Raw genomic sequence first — 17169 nt, 5'->3', positions numbered from 1 at the left:
TCATCGAATTCTAAACGACATCCATTATGGTGACGCAGGGAATCATAGCGGCATGAGATCACTAGCCGACAAAGCAAAAACGCAAGGATATTACTGGCCCACAATGATACAAGATGCTGCAAGAATGTCCCGACGATGTGAAGAATGTCAGCGTTTCGCCAAAAAGATACACGCACCAGAAACAACGTTGAATTTTGTGGATAGCCCATGTCCATTTGCAAAATGGGGCATAGATATCGTTGGGCCTTTCATCGAAGGATCAGGGAAAATACGATTTTTGATAGTAGCCACGGACTATTTCAGTAAATGGGTGGAAGCCAAAGCCTTAGCCGGAGCGGTGGTGGTCGGTTGCGGAGCGGTGGTGGTCGGTGGCGGCGGTGGTCAATGGTGGTGGCGGCGGGCGGTGGTGGTGGTCGGTGGTGGTGGTCGGTGGTGGCGGCGGTGGGTCGGTGGCGGCGGCGGTGGTGGTCGTGGTGGCGGCGGCGGCGGCAGAGCGGTGGCAGCGGCGGCGGTAGTGGTCAGAGGTGGCGGCGGTGGTCAGTGGCGGTGGTCGGTGGCGGCGGTGGTGGAAGGTGGCGTTGGCGGTGGTTATCGGTGGCGGCGGTGATTATTGGTGGTTGTTTATTTCTTGTTGGGGGTGACAATATAATAAGAATTAAAGTGTGGTTGATTTTTGTTTTTGTTGGGGTGATTTAAACTAGAAGGATAATATAGACAGTTTATATTAAATGGGGTTTTTGTGAACAATTTGTTTTGTTGGAGTTTTTGTATATGGATAGTGACACCTTTGGGGTTATAACTCGCGGACCATTTATATTATGAAATTCAAAATTTGAATTTTGAATTTTCCGGAAACCCAGTAACCGGATTGTGTCCTTGAATTTTGATAATCTAACACTTTTTCAAAACTAAAAACTAAAAACTTAAGAATAAAAAAGTCACTTATTATTCATGTACGTATTGTTCAATCTACAAATGCAAGATTATCATAGTGAACTTGTCTATATAAATTCCAATCAAATTTGGACAAACTTAACGGAACACATCTTAAATAATGTATTAAATTGTACGTGTTTCTGCATCTTTAAGACGGGAAATAAAGTGGAAACAATTAACAAATACAGCTACGTGAAGAAATAGATTGGAAACTACTATGTACAAAAGTCCTTTGTAGGATGCTCTGTGCTTAACTACTAGCTTAATCTTGCATTGCCATTAGGTAAAGAAAATATATTCCATATATCATTTGAGAGACTAAAAATAAAAGCTTTTGTTTTTTGTGTTAGGGACTGGATTCCTTTGCTTTATTAACTTGCTAATCAGCACCAAAGTCTATGATTAAGAGAATTGATTAAAGTGATATTAGCAGGTTTGATTGACGGTTAAATGATGTGGAAATTGAGTAAATACCCCTCATTTGTAGGGGTCTTCACAAATACCTTTAAGAAGTATATTTTAAATTTTTAGGGTTTAGTTTTTGACACATTTAAAATTATACTAAATCAACTCAACCAACCTCCATAGGATGTTGGGTTGACGTTTTCACGCATCAAAAACATACTAATTCATTTTCATTATCCAAAGAAATACTAGTTCATTTTCATTATCCATTTAAAATATACCTTTTCGGGGTATTTTTACAAAAAAGAAAAAGAAAAAGGAGGGGTATGTAGATAATTCTCCCTAAAATGATGGTATCATTCTACATGGGATTTAATGCAAGGGTGCCTAATACGAATAATTCAGAAGGAAAAACGAAGAATCAAGAGTCCGATGGTGATGATTTTTGGATCCACAATCCATCTTGTGGATTGAAATGTATCATATGACTAATTAACATGACATGTATCAAGGAAAACTATTTTCTGGCATTAAATTTTTTCATTTAATAGTATGATAATTTTTTCATTTCATAGCATTAAATTTTTTTCATTTATGGAAAATAGTAGGCATGACACTTTTTTCTAATTGTTAATTCGCATGATGCATCAACATACTTCTCCATTGGTAAAGTAGAGGCCGGAAGGTCCATCGTCAGGTACAAGCATCTAAGTTTACAACTTTTTCTGCACCTTCTATTTACTTTTAGCAATCTTCTTTGAAATCCTTAAGAATTGTATATTTCCTGCATATACAATCTCTAATTGTTTTTCATTCATCCCCATATTGCATATGTTGCAATGTTCTCATTAGTAAGACGTGTTATTAGGTAGACATTTACCTCAACAAGGTCCTGTCCCAGCGCTGTAAATCCAGCAGCATCAGTTATAGCTCCAGAAATTCCAGCACTATTTATGGTATCCAACAGTAGAGTTTAAATAGAAATTCAGATGAAAACATAAATTTTGTTATCCTTTTTTATACGAAATCGGAGAAGGTCGGCGACATTGCAAGATCATATAAAACAAGACACTAATAGATTGGAGACTTCTTACCAAGATATCAAGCTTTCCAAAATGGCTTCGGACGATTTGAGCTAGAGAAGAAATACTAACTGGATTAAATACATCAAGTTGATGAAAAATAACATTAGAAGTCCGAGAGAATTTTTGAGCTTTTCAACGGCTTCTAAACCCTTAGTTACATCTCTATTTGTTAACACAACTGGAACCCCACTAGAAGCTAATTGTCTACAAATCTCAAATCCAGTTCCCTTATTTCCACCTGTAACAACTGCACACCTAAACATAAAGAGAGCAACATAAATAAATTAGAACACACAGTTTCATGCTAATTCAGATTCATGATCACATTATTTCCCATTATAAATACCCGACTTTTGTTTGAGCTTCTGAATCCATTTTCACAATTTTGTTTATTAGAACGTCCTAGATGATAAAATATGGGTGGTGCTATTCAGCTCCCTATTTTCCATCTCTTTATTCTGCTTCCTCAAATCTAAATCCCACATTTGGAAAATGGTGAACCCTACCTGTACCGGAATGTGATTCAAATTCTAAATGTGTGGTATAGATTGGAGGAAGCCGAGTAGGGAGGTGGAAATAGGGAGATGAATAGCATTTCTCATAAAATATATATATAAAGCCTGACAAGGGAGAACATGTAGCTGTTAACATTGAAAGTTGAAAAGTTATAGTTGAATGTAGACTTGACTGATGCTATATATTGTGCTTCAAGGAAGGAAGGAAAAAAAAAAACGATGCTTTATTGGTTGTCTAGATTAGCTCAATTAGGGTCATTAGTGACCACACAAAAACTTGGGGTTAAAGGCAATCTAGTTCTGAAACTTTTGGTGGCGGATGACCTTTGGTTCGCAGCTAAACATTTAGAGTGCCGTGCAGATTTTTCTTGGGAAATTTTGAGTCACGTACCCATTCAAGTCAACAAGCTACTTCTGAAGTCACAAGGTAGATTTTAATTATATAATCGCAGAGCATATTTTGATAAAGTCCTACATGAATCACAGTAGAAGGGTTCAAGATTAGTTTAATCGATGTACGTACAAGTGACACAACTACACAAAAACTTGGTGCCAAGTTTCAATGCTTTTGCGTGATGATTAAGACACCCCATAACGGGGTAATACGGTTTGCAATATCCCAAAGTTTTTTCCCCAGCGAATCAAAACAAGTGTACCAAAAATAGAATGTTTCCTGATTTGATTCTAGACGCGTTTGGTGTCTTGCATTACAAGTTTAAGGATTCTCTCAAAGTCTATATATATCTGCAATGGTTTCTCACATTCAATTATTTATTTTTAGAGTTATTATTTTGTAAAAGGGTCTTATGTTTAGGGTCTGGGTCGAAGAAGTTGCCTTTGATGACAAAGGGCCGTAGACTGAGTTTGACCGTCAAAATAATTTGTCAAAACGTCCTTAAGAAGTTAAGTTACATTCTTAAAAACTTAACTGGCTTTACGGTGACATTTCGTCGAACACCTTCATTGCATCTGATGATACTGAAAAGTTTTACCAATATTTCATCACACCCAACAGAAGTTCTTCAATCTAAACATAACAAACCCAACGGCAATAACTATTTTCCGTCAAAAAAGCATCAGGGCCCGAAGATTCAGCAGCTTGGATAAAAGCCTTCCACTTGTTATCACTTCAACATGTCTCCTAATTTCATTTCTTTCTCTGAATCTCGAAGAAAATAAGAATTGCAGTCAGGCTAATCAGCCAAAAGATCCACACTATGGTCACTATATCTAATATGGAACCCCTTTATTCAATTTTCAATTTGACACAGATTGAGACAGTATCTCATACAAGCTTCGCATACAAACTCAATTTAAAACACTCCCTAAACTTTGAAGAACCCAGATCGCAGAGAAGTTTTGGCTTTTCATTTCGGTTTTAAAAAAATCTGAATTCCTAATCAGTTACTATATCCTAACAAATCTCGCATATTATAATCTTTCCTGCAAGCATAATTGATAGACAATACTAAGTTGCACGAGGAGAAGAACCAAACATGATTTCAGTAATAGTAGGGGAAGAAGACGGAAGGGGACTAAAGAGTTACAGGTTTGACGAGACTCAAAACAGTCAACACAGGTCAATTGACAGTCCGTAGCTTTAGCAAACTTAAAAAGTCAGCTAACAGTTCACTCACGGTCAACAGTCAGTCTACGACCCATACCCTGATTAGACCTAAAAGTTGAGACCCTTTTACAAAATAACTTATTTTTATCAAAATAAAAAAAGAAACATCCAATTGGTTTCCTGTCTGCTTTTCCTTCTCTGAAGATTATTCTGCCATCGGAGCTGCAAAATGGAAGATGTGAACGACCAGGAGACGACAATTGGTGGTGTGTTAAGAAGGATTCAAGGGGTTGAGATCCTCTGCGCCCAACTCATGGTGTGCCCTATGTGCCCACCAATCAACTCGTGACATCTGTCTTGTTAAAACGACCTTAACTGACTCCATATATGTTTCCATATTTGCTCTTCTTTATTACGGAAACAAAATGAATCCTAATCGTTTTGCTCTCTGTAATAAAAGACACGTTTTAATTCTTCATCAATATTAAAATCTTAATAAAATGTTATGCAATTAATCGTCATTGGGTTTTATGACTTAGAACATGATATTTGGTAGAATACTTCCACACAGAATTGGTGGAGCAGTAGATGTTATTTATACTGAGAGAATAGATCTCATTCTGTTACATGTTGTTACACGGAAATATATTGTTGAACACAACAACTTTAAAACTAGAAAATAGCTAACTTAAAAGACCTAGTTAAACGCCTACTTTGATGTTCCGTTATGTTCTTCATCTGACTGAGAGTCTTTAGGCAGCCTACTCGTTGAATGCTTAACACCTCCCCTCAAGTTGTACTTGAGTTGACGAATGTGCAATTTGCTTCTAACCTCCTGGAATCGTGGTGAAGATATCCCTTTCATAAATATATCAGCTAGTTGTTCTTGAGAAAATTGGTGTTTCTCTTCAATTTTATAGTGTGAGATAGTCAAAATACCTCTTCAAAATTTTAGTTCTGTGTTGATTAACAGACACAAGTGTTATTGATCTGTTTTGGTTAACAGATATAAGTGGTATTGGTAGTGATAATGTTGTTTAGCTGATTTTGAATGAGGGTGGTGATGGGAATAGGGATATGGGTGAAAAACAAACACTTGGTGTAGTGTTCAAATCTCTTTCAGCTGTTTTCACAAGTAGGTTAGGGGTATATTATACCTTTTTCAACATTGGATTGTATTGTATGGACTTCAAGTCTCTGCTCCAAATCCAAATCCAACACAAATCAGAAGATAAAGTGGTTACTTCAGACCGGAAAAAGCAATTGAAAGTGGTTTTGGTACGAAGAGATAGGGTTTTGAGTATTTATATGCTGATATGAAAGTGGTTGTGGTGGTGGCGATCTACTGTTGGTTTTGGTGGCGGCGGCTGTTACAGCGGAAAAGCGAGGGGATCGAACCCTCGTGATACCAACTTAGAACATGATATTTGGTAGAATACTTCCACACAGAACTGGTGGAGTAGTAGATGTTATTTATACTGAGAGAATAGATCTCATTCTGTTACATGTTGTTACACGAAAATATATTATTGAACACAACAACTTGAAAACTAGAAAATAGCTAACTTAGAAGACCTAGTTAAACGCCTACTTTGATGTTCCGTTATGTTCTTCATCTGACTGAGAGTCTTTAGGCAGACTACTCGTTGAATGCTTAACATTATGCATTTCTCGAGACGAAATTATAAATAAAATAAAGATAATCAATGATCTTTCATTTTATGGGTCGAAATAAGATGAACAGATTATCAGCACATTTGAAGTAAACCATTTGGTAAACCATGTTTGATAGCATACTGATATATAACCACTGTTTCAATTAGCATTCATTTCTTATGAGACCCATCTGTATACCCATTTGTGTTCAATCTTGTGATTAATCTACACTTTTATCTCATTTTAAGAATCACTAGTGCTCCCAATAATCTCATCCTTGTTAACCTTCCCATCTTGTGATTAATCTACACTTTTATCTCACTCTAAGAATCACTAGTGCTCCCAATAATCTCATCCTTGTTAACCTTCCCATTTTTTAAGATCCTTATAGATTATGAACAATTGTCCTGATTTAATATCCTTACTAATTAGGAATAACATCCTTCATCTAATTAAAACGTAAAATAAACAAAACTAATTCCAATCAGGAACAAAGATGAGATCTTGATTAATTTTTTGAACGAAGGGTAAGAACCAAAGTTTCTGTGTCAAAACCCAAAGAAAAAGGAAGGAAAGTTTCGTTATGTTATGTTTCCGTATTTAACAAATACAGAATATGGATAAATATATAGAGTTAGTTAGGATCTATCTGGGAGTTTGGAAACGGGATAACATATCCCGGAAAGGTTTACCTTAATTTGATTTATGATAACCTTGTTAATAGTTAGTTTTAATGGTGTTTGTCTAAATTTTATTATATTTTGTGTTTGTTTGACTACAGAAATAGGTTAATATAAATAATTATTTCTTAAACAATTACTTATTTAAAGGAAAATAAATGTCTAACCCAGGTGAGGTTACAGGTATCCCAGATGTTTGGAAGAATACCTTAACCTCACTCTTTTAGCTTCCTAAAATCAAGGAAGGATTAGTAATCCTTATCCAGGATTGGAATTGCAGTGAGACAAACACATTTTAACAGTTTCTTACTGGATAACCCAACCTAGGATGGGATATTTAAGATACCAAATACGACCTTAACGTTGTTTAGGAAAGACAAATGTCACGAGCTGATTGGTGGGCACAGAGGATCCGGACCCGGATTCAAGACGAGAATGTTTTGGCTATTTTAAAAAGGGAAAATTATGTTCAGGCCCCACCCATGGGTAACCCATAATATGAGGCCCTTAATTAAAACAAGTTTAAATCTAGGCCCCGAATTATTAAAATACCTTGATACCCTTATGCATATTGTCAAGCCCATAATTCAATAAAATTTAAATCTATGCCCAAATTTATTAAATCTAGGCCCGAAATTATTGAAGTACATTGCGAATGTGTAAATAGAAGTTACACATGCATATGGCATGTGTAACCAAAAGTTACACATCCTTATGACATGTGTAATGCAAAGTTACGCTTGTATATATATGCAGAAAATAGACATCAAAAAGAAAACACAAAAAAAATACATGTATTACTTTAATATTCATTTACAACAATTTTTTAACATGTGTAACTAGAATTTACACACATCTGTCTAGTGTAATTGAGAGTTACATATGTGTCTATCTAGTGTAATTGAGAGTTACACATGCATCGACTTGTGTATCCAGCGTCAACTCCAGTTCCAGCGAGACCATTACCACGTTTAAGAAATTAGCTATTATGAAGGTTATCTGAAACCTGAAATATAACAACAAGCAATCAGTATTTATAAGATTAAAATAAACAGTACATACAACAATGTATATTCAGTTTCACAAGCATCTGACTAGAGTAACTACTAGTTACACATGCATCTGAATTGTGTAACTGAGAGTTACATATACATATAACATGTGTAACTAGGAGATACACATGCATCTGGCTTGTGTAATTAGGGGTTACACCTGCATATGGGATATGCCATTTATCATGAACTTGCAAGCCTAAGTTACCTAAAGCAAAGTATGTGTAAGTAAAGGTTACACATCTAATTAGCATGTGCAACTAGAAATTACACATGTATCTAGCTCGTGTAACTGGAAGTTACATATCTAATTAGCATGTGTAACTAAAAATTACACATCTATTTAGCTTGTGTAACTAAAAATTACACATCCATACCAAAGCACCACCACTAAGACAAGCAGAATGTAAAGTAGATCCAATTTACAGTGTCTAACACAGCTCTAACATCCATACCAAATCTCTCAGCTTCTTACCAAAACACCACCACTAACTCCAAATAAAAATTATTCTCCAAATCTGATCCAATACCACCACCACCACCACTTCCTCCTCATCCTCCTCCAAAACCCTCACCTCCACCATCAACACCACCACAAGTGTTGATTTTCTTGTAAAAGAAACATGAAAATATCAGCCAAACTAATCATTGTATACAAAAACTAATCTAGATGCAAAAGCAATACTGTCAGCCTCCAAAAGTCATAAAACAAGCATGTATAATCAGCTAACTAAACAAGCATGTGTAACTCCCAACATCTACAGATTTTTTAACAATCAGATTTCGTCTTATCATCTACAGATATAAATCAATAACTGAATCCATTGTAATCATGAGAGTTCATCGTTTTTAGATGATTGAATTCAACTAGTATTACGAACAAATTGAACCCAAAACAACAACATCAACAGTAATAACAGCTATCTAAACGTACCTAGATTCAAAATTCATTGATTCTAGAAAAATTATATTGTTATGCTCTGACCTGAATAGAACAACCAAAACAAGAATCCAAACCTAATCAAACTAAATAAGAAAATAGAACTACTAAATGAGTCAATCATATTGAATCAAAACGAAAATGTTACCTGAAGTAGCTTCAAAAGAACAAATTGGAATAAATTGATTGATTCAAATTGGAGTCGCCACAATATCACCAACTGTAACCCGAATCATCCAAATTGGAGTTCTTATACAAGATGACAAGTACTACCTAGGTTTAATCATGAATAAGTTGTTTCCAAGCATTAACAACCTTCAGCTGTTGTATTCAATCAGTATGTATAAGTAAAAGTTACACATCTAATTAGCATGAATACCTAGAAGTTACACATATATTTAGATTGTGTAACTAGAAGTTACACATCCACTTAGCTTGTGTAAGTGAGAGTTACACATCCATAATAAAGTACAAATGGGAGCTAATACCAGCAGATTAATGAGGATAATCGGACATACCTGTCTGAATTAAACATATCAACACCACCTTGGAGATCAAAAACCCATGTTTCATGGTACCCATATTTCTTAAGGTTACTGCCAACCCACTGGGAAAGTGATTTGAAGAACCCAAGCTCCATCATGGAATCTACAAGCCACCTGAGTTTTAGAAACACAATATGACATGTCAGATAGTTGATCTACTAACGTCAATTCTCTTACGAAGGTATGATTTTCCATGAGAGAAGAAAACACTTCCAAATGTGTTGTTCACTGTCAGTTCATGAACTCCAAAAGTCGTCCACCTTTACACTGGATCCATATATATGGTAGCGTAGTTGAATGTATATATCAACTTCCAAATTCCGCAGATGAAAACTGTACTATACATACGTACAACAAAATGAAGGAGAATAACTCTTACTTACTTGGTGGGATTTCTGAGGGTAAACTTTGCAAGGTCTGTAAAACCTTCTCAACTTCTCCATCACTCTCTTCAGGATTGACATCTCCAAGTACAGAGTCCAGTACCCAAAGTTGTTCTGCATCAAGGAAGTGTAGAAAACTTCATTACATGGAAGGATGAACATACTGGGTTTATTAGCAATTGAAAGAAGTAAAGATCTCAAAAAAGGTTTTTTGTGTCCTTCTTCACATTTTGTAACAATTTTGTTTAGTAAAAACTGATAATACGTAAATAAACATACTAAATGCCAGATCCAAATACTTCATCTACATTTCGTATCCTTAAATTACAAAAATTGAACAACATCAATAAGACCAAACAACAGAAGCAATTCATCAAACATTTAGAACTCAAAAACAGAATTATCATATCTTGGTGATACCGAATCTCCAGATGAAAATTATTACTATTAACAACTTCTTCATTAGTTGTTTCCAAAGCAAAAGAAGAATCATATTTTGAATCACCTGTGAATGACGATTAGTTGTTATCTTCTTTATATCATATTCCCCAATTTCCAGTATCCCAAAAAAGTACTTGATAACTTATTTTAGCATGTGTAACTGCGAGTTACACACGCATCTGTCTAGTGTAACCGGAAATTACACATGCATCTGTCTAGGGTAACTGTGAGTTACATATGCATATAAAAAACACAAAAATATGCACATTACTCTATAATTTAACTTACCGCACGAGTCAAGCAAAATAAGCTTACAATTTCTCCAAGCTAAGCACTTATCAAGTACGACTCCATAGCCTTGAATAAATCTACAAGCAATCATCAGAATAATGAAATTTTGGCATAATACTCATGTGACTCACCAGCTCCATCTACGCAAAGCAAACAATATAATAAGCGTCTAGTAAAAAAAACTCGTCCAAACAAATAATCAACTAGAATTAGCAGCAACTGCTATAGGAGTTCCAATTTGAAAAGAAAGAGTGAGAACTAAACTGGGGACACACTTCGACAACTAATAATAAACAATCAGTATGGTACTAGGTGACCCATTGGCTTTCTTACCATAAGGCCTGCAGATACTAACTTTGTTCAGACCAGAAACCTCTACCTGGTCAGATACTAGGGAACGAGATACTTTTTCAGTATCCAGATCGAAACAATGGTGTTGTTCACAAAACACACAAGCATAAATAAAAATAATAATGAAACATATGCCATGATGATGCATATAAATGATTGCATATCAGCAAAACAAACTGCTAGCATTACATCTTAAAGAACATTATTTACCTCATGTTTTCCTTGTACGCCGATGTCATTAACCCTCCCAATAAACTGAAAAAAGAAAATATTTTTTGTTGAGTTGGTGAGGTAACAAACAAAAATCACTAGCATTGTGATATGATAAGCTATTTGCAGGCACATAATAGGTTCAACATTTTTACCTCATCAAGATAGGATTTCTGTGAGATGTCAGAAAGGAATGTTGCAAGAGAAACCATTTATGTACCGATCTTCTCGAACTTTCTCCATACCTGTGAAACATTCAACATGATCATTCCACTCCAAACAAACTGACCTTCAAGGTATTCAGATACTTTTATGGAATGATGAAAAAACACCATCATCACAAATGCAGAATAAGAACAGGATATATAAATTGATTGCATGTTACTAGAGTCTCCAGTAAACTGATTTCCTGTGATGTCCAAGGTCATTTAAGAACCTACAGTCTGGAAATTTCCAGTTTGACTATTTTCTAAAAAGTGTGGACATGGAAGATAACTGATATAACAAAATTCATATAAAGTGATGCACAACACCATCTGTAACCGCTCCAGACTCCTAGATGCTTAATTTAACTTGACAGACCTACTAACAAATAGGTAACGCACCATAAATTTCTTCATAGCAATTACAGGAACAACAAGATTCAATAATTCCATTAAATCTATAACAATCATTTTGGAAATGATGGAAGTTCCAGATTAGAGCGAAACATGAAAGTAACTGAAACTCGAAAAATTTAGAGGGGTAATAAAGATTAAGATGCATCGATTACTAATCTGAATTTAGATTTACAACCAGGAAAACGGATTGACAGGTCAATCAAATCTCAATCAAGAACTCTACAAATTAATTGTGATTTTTTTTATCTCAAATCTCAAATTGAAGATAAAGATGAGATGATTACAAATCCAGACTCCAATTACAAATCGAATTAGAAACTTGATCAGAAATAAACGTTCTTATAGGTTTTTGAAACCATAAATTGATTTTTCAAAACAAAATTAAAACTGAATCAAAAGACAAATATAGTTTAGAAGGAAAACTTACTGATTTGTTTAGATTTGTTGATGAAATTGATTTGAAACTTTTGAGATTCGATATTAATCTTCCAATTTTCTTCTCTGATTTGATTTTTTTCGCTTTGTCTTCGATTCATATTTCTTCTTCATTTCGGCAGAGCTGCAGGGAGAAACGAAACTGAATGAAAATTAAAAGAACCGTAAAGAAGATGAAAGAAGAAATTGATGGGATGAAACAATAACTAGTTATAGAAGATTTCTGTGTCGATGAGAGACAGAGAGGATCTGACGAGGCTTTAATTTCAGATTCAGAACTCTAGAACTAAAAAGTTTTTAGATCCAGAAGGAGAAACCTAAATGTTCAAAAAAGAAAGTGAAATTACCAGATTCAAGACAAATAAAAAACGATTCTCTCTGCTCAAAACCAAATCGGAAACCCTAGAAAATGTTTTCGTAAGAACTGGAGAGAGAAAATGAAATTAGAAATGAAAACACCTAATGAGTTTTCTATGATATATATAGTAAAGGATAGTTTTGTCATTATCAAAATTCATAATAATTAATTATGGGCCAGATCTGAAGAAAACTTGATATTTTGGACATAGCAATATCATTTTCCTAAAGTATGGAGTTGACAATGAATGATCCATTTAATGGGGCTTATATATGTTGAACCCATATAAAAGGGGGTTATAGTATTTTTCACTTTTAAAAAATTATGAAACTAAATACGTCCCATTCCACAACTGCAGGACTCTTGATACTAGTCTATCCAAACAGGACAGCCTCTTTTTTGTCACGTGCAACCAGTGTGGTTCCGCGCGTTCCGTTGCTCCTTCCCAACCTCGTTTTGTGGTTCGTCGTGGTACTTTCGGATTATATTTTCTGGTTCCACGCTAATATGTTCATTTTTTTGTGTAATGCAACTTACAAGTAGCACTCGAACATGTGACACAATTCTAGCCAGTATTACAAGATAGCACTCGAACATGTGACACAATTTTTGCTAGGAGTTATTAAAACGAATATATTTAGAAGACACGAAAGTGGCAAACCTCATGTAGCATAATTCTTTTCAATTGTGTGCATTATTTGAGCAATAAAGCTGAAGTAGACAAAAGCTGACATCTTTCTTGCTGCTAATTTACAACAAGTATCAAAATGGTGTTACTTCTTCATTGGTGAAGTAAAGGCCGGAAGGTCCATCGTCCAGTGCAAGAGCCAAATTCACAACTCTTTTTGCACCTTCTGCAGTAGTAAAAACTCCAGTATTGCAGGTAATATCTGTCTTGACCCAACCAGGACATACGCAATTTATGCGAAAAGTAGGAAATTCTCTTGCTAAGATCCTTGTATAAGCATTCAAACATACTTTTGAGATTGAATATGCAGGTACACATGAAGGCCATCCTTTTGTTTCTAAGGAACCTTCCTTGAAATCCTTTAAAAACATGTTGACACTCTCATCCACTCTCTCTTCTGTTAAGATATCGCCATCACTAAGAATTTCCAGAGCCTTTTCATTGGAGATAAACTAAAATCAAAACAAGTTAATACATTCGGTGAGGATTATACAAGAATAAGAACACAGTTCTCTAGTCATGCATGCCAAAAAGTTGGTCAAGATTGGGAAATCAGATGGCAGTGAGAACTTTTTCTAAGGATATAATGCAGACTGGAATGGTCTACATCAGAATATTTAACTCTAGGGTGTAAACATTCACGCATCAGGCGTCTAGGCACGCCTAAAGCGACCAGATATAAAAATAAAGTAGAGGTAACGGCTCGTGTATTAGGCGCATTATTGGCAAAGCGTCCGAACCATGCACCTTGGGCGCCTTTGCGGACATCTCCCTCACCTTTAACGACGCAGCTTATGGGTCTAACAAGATGTGAAAACATGGGGTTGCAGTACCTTTAGCTTTCCGGTGCCAGAGGAAACATTAACAATTCTTGGTGAATCAGAGAGTTGAAGTAAAGGAATGAGTGCTTTAGTCACTGATTTGACACCGTAATAATTTGTTTGCACGCATTACTCTGCTAATTCATAAGTCTCTGTCATCACTTGTTTCAAATTTGTTTTCTCTTTGTTCTGGTCTATCTGAAACAGTGAGATAGTAATAATTTCATCTAGCGATATGTTGCAATAATCTCACTAATAAGGTATGTCATTAAATAGTTACCTACCTTAACAAGAGATTGCATCATTATCACAATACCAGCAGCATCAGTTATAACTCCAGATATTCCAGCATTATTCACCTTTTAAGTATTCAAAACTGGAGTTTATCATATTAAAGCACAAATTTTGTTTTCTATTTTTGTTTTCTATTTTATATGGGATCGACTCTGGTAAAATTCTCTACTATAGTGCTTTATCACTTCGCTTCTAGGTTGTAAGCATTTATCATGTCATATGGCAATGAAGTTCAAAAAGTAGGTCAACAAGCAACAGCATTGATTTTGTTCATCGGCTTAGGAAGGAGTTGCACCTAGTACATGTAAAACAAAAAACTAGATGACATAATTCTTCTTACCAAGATATCAAGCTTTCCAAATTGGCTCCGGACGAATTCAGCTAGAGAAGAAATAGTAATTGGATTCATCACATCTAGTTCATGAAAAACAACATTAGAAAGTCCTAATGAATTCCTGAGATTCTCAACAGCTTCTAAACCCTTAGTTACATCTCTAGACGTTAACACAACTGAAATCCCATTAGAAGCTAATTGTCGACAAATCTCAAGTCCAATTCCCTTATTTCCACCCGTAACAACTGCACACCTGAAAATATAAAGCAACGTAAATAAGAACACACAGTTTCATACTAATATAAATGTTGAGATTACATTTTTCTTTTCCCATTGTAAGTACCTGATTTTTGGTGCTGTATCAGAATGCATTTCCGTCATTTTGTTTCTTAGAATGTTGCTAGATGATAAGATTCCGGAAGGCGTAATAAAGGAGAATATGTGGTTTGCTGTCGAAGTTGATAAGTATTGGTTGGTTGGCTAATAGAGTTTGAGTTTGTGTTACTTTACTTTGTAGTACTTGTTCGTAAAGTCTAGCCTTTAGAGTTGGTTTCAGAGTTTCGTGTCAAATGCGTAATGTGCATGTATTCCACTGTGACAAGGAAGGCCGTACATGACCCTAAGGAGAGAGACAAAAGAGAACACGTCTTATATGGATTTTTGCTTGAGGGAGAACAAAAGTGTGATAACTATCCGTTCAATATTTTTGTCTGACTCGGACTTAAATATCCAAACGAAGTTACTAACCAGTAACCACCGCATATGAAAACAGGCTCATGTGGAAGTGACAATAATAAGCATATGAAAACCAGAAATATTTGGTGTACCGCGGCCTTGTACCGTGATGTGCACCGTGATGTTTGTGTGAGAGGAAAAAAAAAGTGGTGGACCCCACCATTAGCCCCACCCGCTGCAAATCTCCCCAAGGGCTGTCCTAATAGCGCTTGGATCTGATCACGGTAGTGTGGTTCGGTATGTGTATCATTTCTGTATGAAAACAAACAAGATTTAATGATAGCCGATGAATTATATAAGCATTTGACTATACATGTCAGTTTAATCACATAAATGGATTACATCAATCTGTGAACCAAATGTTGGTTGATACTTTGAAACTTGGCGAACATGGATTTCTTGTACAAGTACAACATTCCACTGCTTAACTGGTAGTCTTGTACATACCACAGTGGAAACAGTTCTGTTTTTTGCTTCTATGTCAAGCGACAAAGCTTGGAGCTTGAAATTAACTTCTGGTACGGCATTTCTCTCCTCAACTGGATGGCCTTCTACTAAACGCAGTGGAAATAGCTTTCTGCTTCTATATCAAGCGACAACTTGGAGCTTCAACTTATTTAACATTTCGCCATATGCTGTTCTTATGTATTTTTGGCAATTCAAATTACTTTTATTAGTTTTATTATTGATTATGGAAAAGATGTAATGGATCATTTGTATCCCATCCATCCACGTACCGTAGATCCCTTGGATTCTGATTTGGACGCGGATGTTAAACTTAAAATCCGTCATGTATTGGGATGGATACGGATAAAACTAAAATCGGTTAATCCAGACCATTTGGGTCACTCTAGTTCTTTACTTTCATTAAAGTAAAGAGAGAATTCAATCTTTGTCAACACTTTTTGGGTTTTTTTTATGTTCTTAGATTAGCAAACAATGTTGTCGATATACTGGCTAAAGAGGCTAAACATTATTGTACTTTTGTCGACCGGAGAAATGTCCCTCCGCCTTACATTGTGCAGGCCTTAGAAGTAGAAAAATCTAATATTAGAGTTGAACCCCTTGGCTCAATATTAGATGGCTCTACTATTATCGATATAAGGGTTACTAACTCCCTAAATTAGTCTGTTGGAATGCATTTTAACTTGCAAAAAAAAATGCATGTGGACGGATCTAAAATATTTCCAACCGGCAGATTCCCGCTTGGGATTTTCTGCCGCATAATACTCGGCCAACCTAGAATTATTGAGGTAGATATTTAGATCCTGTGGTAAATTTTAAATCACGGTAATCAATTTCGGATTACACAATATTGCGATTATTAATGTATCACAACCTTTTTTTTTGTCAACAAAGATTTTGGCCTACAAAACTCACCACCTAATTTTTGGGGCTACTGCCTACCGTAGCCTGGCTACGAGATGTTTTCTGGCCATGTGCATGCCCATTTTGATCACATGACAAAAAAATTAAGTCAACAAGATAGATTGTGGATGTTGTTTTGAGTCATACAAATTGATTATCTGGGGTGATAAGGGGTGGCTCATGAGTAGTTAACTGCTTAAATATCCTTGGATACTTTAAATCACAAAAATATTTTTTATGAATTAGAAATCTAGTTTAGAAATTTAAATCATAAATTTAATTACCAAAAAATCAATTTTATTTTCCTTTTTTCGTCTTAACAAAATCTATTGGTGAAAACCCGATATTAAATATTATTCTCGTCTTAACAATTAAATTGAAGAAGAGGAAGCTGAAGATGCTCATGTCTTATTTTCTTATTGTTAGATTGACATATTAGTTTTAAATCCAAAAAACTAG

The 17169-nt window shown here is 35.4% G+C and overlaps 1 pseudogene; it reads right to left on the bottom strand.

Annotated features, from left to right (window-relative positions):
* Window positions 1-12965: 12965 nt before the first annotated feature.
* LOC113274905 lies at window positions 12966-15117 on the bottom strand (annotated as a pseudogene).
* Window positions 15118-17169: the final 2052 nt, after the last annotated feature.

Source organism: Papaver somniferum, chromosome 4, assembly GCF_003573695.1.
Source record: "Papaver somniferum cultivar HN1 chromosome 4, ASM357369v1, whole genome shotgun sequence".
In the NCBI taxonomy this organism is placed as follows: domain Eukaryota; kingdom Viridiplantae; phylum Streptophyta; class Magnoliopsida; order Ranunculales; family Papaveraceae; genus Papaver; species Papaver somniferum.
The sequence above is the reverse complement of the archived record's forward strand: the minus strand, read 5'-3'. Positions and strand labels throughout refer to the sequence as shown.